This window comes from Nicotiana attenuata, unplaced genomic scaffold, assembly GCF_001879085.1.
Source record: "Nicotiana attenuata strain UT unplaced genomic scaffold, NIATTr2, whole genome shotgun sequence".
Classification (NCBI taxonomy): domain Eukaryota; kingdom Viridiplantae; phylum Streptophyta; class Magnoliopsida; order Solanales; family Solanaceae; genus Nicotiana; species Nicotiana attenuata.
This window is the reverse complement of record NW_017672946.1, coordinates 87,085-92,874: the sequence shown is the minus strand read 5'-3', so window position 1 is coordinate 92,874 and position 5,790 is coordinate 87,085.

Below are 5,790 nucleotides of genomic sequence, written 5' to 3'. Positions count from 1 at the left end.
GGGAGTGGAGACCCTATGTTGGAAAAGCAGACTAGGGAGTGGGGACCCTATGTTTAAAATAACTTCAACTAGGGAGTGGAGATCCTATGTTGGAAACACGACTAGGGAGTGGAGATCCTATGTCTAAAATAAATTCAATTACGGAGTGGAGACCCGATGTTGGAAAAGCAGACTAGGGAGTGGAGACCCTATGTCTAAAGTAACTTCGAACTGGGAGTGGAGACCCTATGTTGGAAAAGTGACTAGGGAGTGGAGACCCTATGTTGGAAAAGTGACTAGGGAGTGGAGACCCTATGTCTAAAATAACTTTAACCAGGGAGTGGAGACCCTATGTTGGAAAAGCGACTAGGGAGTGGAGACCCTATGTCTAAAACAAAATCAACTAGGGAGTGGAGACCCTATGTATATAATAAATTCAACTAGGGAGTGGAGACCCTATGTTGGAAATAAAATCAACTAGGGAGTGGAGACCCTATGTTAGAAAAAAGGTAGCTAGAGATTGGGGACCCTAGGCTACCATGATTTTGAATTTTTCTTCTCTTCTTCTTCTTTTTTTTTTAATTATTTATTTCATGGAATGAGTGAATGCGAGAAAGAATTTTGGAAGGGACTTCCTTTTTTTGGATTGCTGTTGCAAAGCTGTTTCTAGTCCTTGTGCAGTTTCTTTTAGGTTGCACCTGCTTCTTGCAAGGTTGCTTTGAATTACACCTGTTTCCTGTTTTTCAAACAAAGAACAATTTTTCAGTTTGAAATGGTGGTTGGTTTTGTGGCCTTGATTATTTCAACCACTTGATCTCGGCCCCTTTCATCTTCAACTGGTTGTTTCCTGAATACCGATTGCATTTCCGACCCTGGAGAAACTCTGGCTTTTCCAAACTTTGCCATGACAGTTGGTCGGTGGAACTCAACCTTTTCGACTTTATTTTGCCTTCGAAGGCCTTTCCTTTTTGACTTCCTTTTCTTATTTTTTTTTCTTTTTTTTGAACTCCGGAGGAACTTTTGCTCCTCAAACTTTGGCGCAATGGCTAGTCGCGTGGGACTTTACCTTTTTCAACTTTGTTTCGCCTTCGTAGGTCTTTCATTTCTGGCTTCTTTCTTCCAACTTTAATTTCAAATCATTTGGGTACCTTGGCTTTTCAAAACTTTGCCGAGACTATTAGCCGCGTGGGACTCAACCTTTTTAACTTCCAAGAGTTTTCAATTTTAAAACATCAGCCACCATGGTCGGTCGAAGTCGACTTGATGCCCCTGGCGAGGCTGGGTGCCTTATTGCACATTAGCTCGTGTCAAATGAGAACCTTGTAAATCAGTCTTGCCATCCCTTCTTTGTCTCAATTTCAGGATAGAGTTAGACCGAAAGGGATTCAAAGGAAAAACAAACAAAGGAATTGATAAATGAATTTAGACAAGAAGTATCCCTTTCGGGGAAAAGAAAGAAGGACTTATCTGGAGTACATGCGGACTTCAATGAACATGACATGCCTTTTGGACTGGATGCCTGATCTGTGTAAACCGTCCGACTCTCTGAAATTCATCACAACTTTTGCCTCAAAATCGAGAACCTTGCCAAGACTCTGTCAATGCCGATGGCTGTGAGGATCCTCTTTTCAGTCAGGGGCGCTCTTTGCGGGTTTTCACCAGCTGACCTCTCTCATTTCTCCTATCACCATCGCCTTATAGTGCTCTTTGCGAGTTTTCACTAACAAGACTCTCTCATTTCAATTTCTCTGCTTACCATCGCCTTACGGTGCCCGTGTAAGTTTTCACCAATAAGACTCTCATTTCATTTCTCTCATTTTGTTGTATCAGATCCAAGTAACTGTATCCTTTCATTCCGAACCTTTTTGCCGATTGATCAGAAGGACTTGAATAGGGTTTTGGGGTAAAAAGGATTTGGATTGAGTTACAACTTTGGAACCATTCAGGCGGGATCATCGCCGAACCATTATAACATCTGCCCCAGTTTCACTTTTGGGAAATTTGGATTTTTGTTTTGGTGTGACTGAACCCCAGAGAGGCTGACTACGTATCCTTTCGGAATCAAGTCGAACGTAGTTCAGGGAAACTTTGTTTTTGGATTTTCTTTTGTTTTTGTTGTTTTGTTTTGTTTTCTCTTTCTTTTCTCCTTTTTTTTCTTTTTTTTCTTTTTTTTCTTTCATTTTCAAATTTTTTTCTCTGTCTTTTCTTTCCCTTCTTTTTTTGTATCTTTCTTTTTCTTCTCCTTTTTCATCATTTTTTTTTTCATTTTATTTTTTTTTCAATAACATTTTCAGGTTCCAAAGAGGGTAATGAATGAAGAGTAACCGACTCAAAGGGTTTGCAAATGGTTGATAGTGTTTGGGTAGTGAGAATAAAAGCTTTCTTCATCCCAACCGGAGAATATTAATACTATATATAGTACCTTTGACGGCATTTACATTGACAATTGTTTGAGGGACATTTCCTTCGATGTGTCTCAAGTACAACACACTCTTTTGGCAGTACTCTTGCTGCAATGTATGGACCTTTCCAATCTGGAACCAATTTTCCTTCAGCTGTTTCAATCTTTGTTTCATTTCCTGAAACTTATCTTCTTTGCATTCTGACTCTTGATTCATTATTTCGAGGTCTGACAGCGTTTTGGGATCTGGGCATGAAGTCCGCAAGCATGTCATGTTATTGAGATCTGCATCTAAACAGAACTGAAAAGAGAATAAGAAAAATGACAAGATTAAGAAAAGAAACATTCCTGGACAATGAAATATTGATTTCATTCGATTTTTTTATTTGATTGTTTATTTTGATTTTTTATTGATTTTTTATTGATTTTTTGATTTTTTTTGTAAGTTTTGAAGATAGAAGGGTTTACATCGGAAAGTAAGACAATAAAGTAAAACATCCGGATCACACCTTGAGATAATCCGGACGCAGAAAGGATATCAAGACTGCCTACTAAGACTCCCGTCTGTTGGGGAACTTTCATGCTTGGCGACCATTTTCTGGCTTTTCTTCTGTCTTGGCAATGGCTTTAATGGCCTTCGGGGCCGGAGCAAATTCCTCATCTTCACAAATCATTCCGACTATTGGCCCGATGTTGTGGGCATGCAACAAATTGTTCATTAAATCAGGTGCTTCTTCATCCCGAAAAACAATTCTTTCAGCTTCAATCAAATCTTCAACTGCCTTTTTGAAGATCCAACAGTCTTCTGTACTGTGTCCCACTGCTCCAGAGTGGTATTCACGTCTAGCATCAGCTCAGTGCGTTGGGGACTCGGGGTTCGGCCGGTTCAGGGCCATTGACTGCAATAGATTTGGCCTGATTAGCCTTTGGAACAAGCTTGAATACGATTCACCAATAGGGGTGAACTGATTCTTTCTGAAAGGCTCTCTTGGGCGAGGATTGTATTGGGGATCATTTGGTTGAGGATTATATGGAGCTTGGTAAGGATGGGCATTTCTGGAAGGTGGAGCTCGATTTTGTGGATAATGTTATGGTCGCGGGTAAGGTTGCGCGTTCATTACCGCATAGGGAGGCAGTGCCACAGCATAAGCAGCATCTTGAAGGGGATAATAGTGTTGTGGGACGGTAGGGGGCACATATGATTGGCTGAATGACCTGCGGGCCCCTCGCGCTTGAAGCCATCATGGCTCCTTCTTCTCTCCCGTTTCCATTTATCAAATCCTCTGAACCATTTTGAACATCTGGTGATGTGGCTTTAAAAACAGCATGACTCAAGATTCGACCCTTTTTTTTGCCCACTTTCTACCATCTCCCCAATTTTGATAGCTTCAGCAAACGGCTTTCCCATAGCGGACATCATGTTCTGGAAGTAGTCCGCCTCTTGGGCCTGTAGAAAGACCGTGACCATTTCAATTTCGTCCATTGGAGGCTTCATCCTGACAGCTTGCTCACGCCATTTGACAGCATATTCGCGGAAGCTTTTCGCGGTTTTCTTTTTCAAATTGGACAAAGAGTTTCTATCGGGGGCGATGACCACATTATACTGGAACTGGCGGACAAAATCTGGGGCCATATTGTCCCACACATGCCAATGAGTAATTTCTTGATCCGTATACCACTAAGAAGCGATTCCGGTGAGGCTTTCCCCAAAATAGGCCATTAGCAGCTCCTCTTTTCCACCAGCACCTCTCAATTGGTTATAGTATCGTTTCAGGTGAGCGATCGGGTCTCCGTGCCCCTCGTACTTTTCAAATTTTGGCATCTTGAAGCCAGCTGGCAAGTGGACATGGGGAAACATACAGAGGCCAGAGTATGAGACACTCTTTTGGCCACTCAGACCTTGCCTGTTTTTCAGGCTTTGTTACAGGCTCTTCATCTTTCGAGCCATTTCCTCTTGCTCGGGATTTTTAACCACCTTTTCTGGCTCCACCGAGAGATCATATTGCGGAGGTTGAGGGAAGGAGTACAAGGTCACATATGTTATTTCTGGTTGAAGCTGTGGACCCTGAAAGATGAACATCGGAGGCGGTGCCCTTGAAGCCGGTGCCTGGGGGCGAACCACAAAAGGCATACCAGGATCATTGGAGGGCATTGGAGGGTGCCTGCATGGGATGAGCGGGTTGGGTACAGGGGCGTTGGTAACCTCACGTGACCTGGGGACCAACTCAGGAAACCCAGGGATTGCACTTGGCGGTTCCTTACCATTAGACCAGGCGTCCCACATTTTCAATAAGCGGAGACGCAACATCTTATTCTCTTCAGCTGCTGCGGATTCTAGCTGCAGAATAGCCGATGCCGGGCTATCCTCAAAACTGATGATTGGCAGATTGCTTGCGGAGGCCATCTATGCATTTGGACCTTGTGAAGGAGTGGAGGCTAAACTACCAATAAAACCAACCACCAAAACCTGGCTAGTTTGCACACCCAACAACCTTGTTAGTTTTGAGGCATATAGGAAATCGCACATTGGGATGCAATGCACCTAACAGTTAAACGCTTCTACTATGTGTTTGAACGGTTGCATGTTTCATCCCTGCCTGAAATAACCCTTTCAGTATGTACTTCTTTTTTTCTTTTATCACTCTTGATTTTTTTTATTTCGTTTCTGTCGCTCTTTTATTTTTTAGCACTCTCTTTTCTTCTCTTTTTATTTTTTATTTTTGTCACTCTTTTATTTTATGTCACTCTTTTTTTTTTCTCCTTTTTTCTCCACTCTTTTCTTTCTTTTCTACTCAACTTTTTTTTTCAGTTTATTTTTCACTCAATTAATTTTATGACTGTGACCGAATCCGAAGGGGATTGCCTACGTATCATGACCCTGCATGAATCAGATCTTACGTAGTTCGGGAAGATTGAGAATGGAGTAAATAAACTAACTCTTTCTTTTCTTTCTTTTCTTTTGGTTTACTTTTCTTAAACTCAGACCATGAAAGCTTTAAGAAAAAGAAAAACATTTTTTGATTTGATTTTTTATTTTTGGTTTTTTTTTTTTGAAATTTTCGAAAGAAATACTTTAAAAGAAGAAAGGAAATATATTTTTTTTTCGGATTTTTTATTTTTATTTTTTGAAAGAAAGACTTCTAAAATTTCTTTTCTTTTGATTTGAATTTTGAGAATTTCAAAGTAAAAGGAAAATATTTTTGTTTGAATTTTTATTTGTTTTCTCTTTTTCTAAAGAAGAAGAAAAATATTTTTGAATTCTGGATGTTGCCTCTTAATTTTCGAAAGAGGTACTTTTAAGGAAATATTTTGGATTTCTAAGTTTTTTTAAATTTATTTACATATGTACTTCTAAAGAAAAGCGAAAATATTTTTGGACTTTTCACAATTTTTATGGATATTTACAAAAG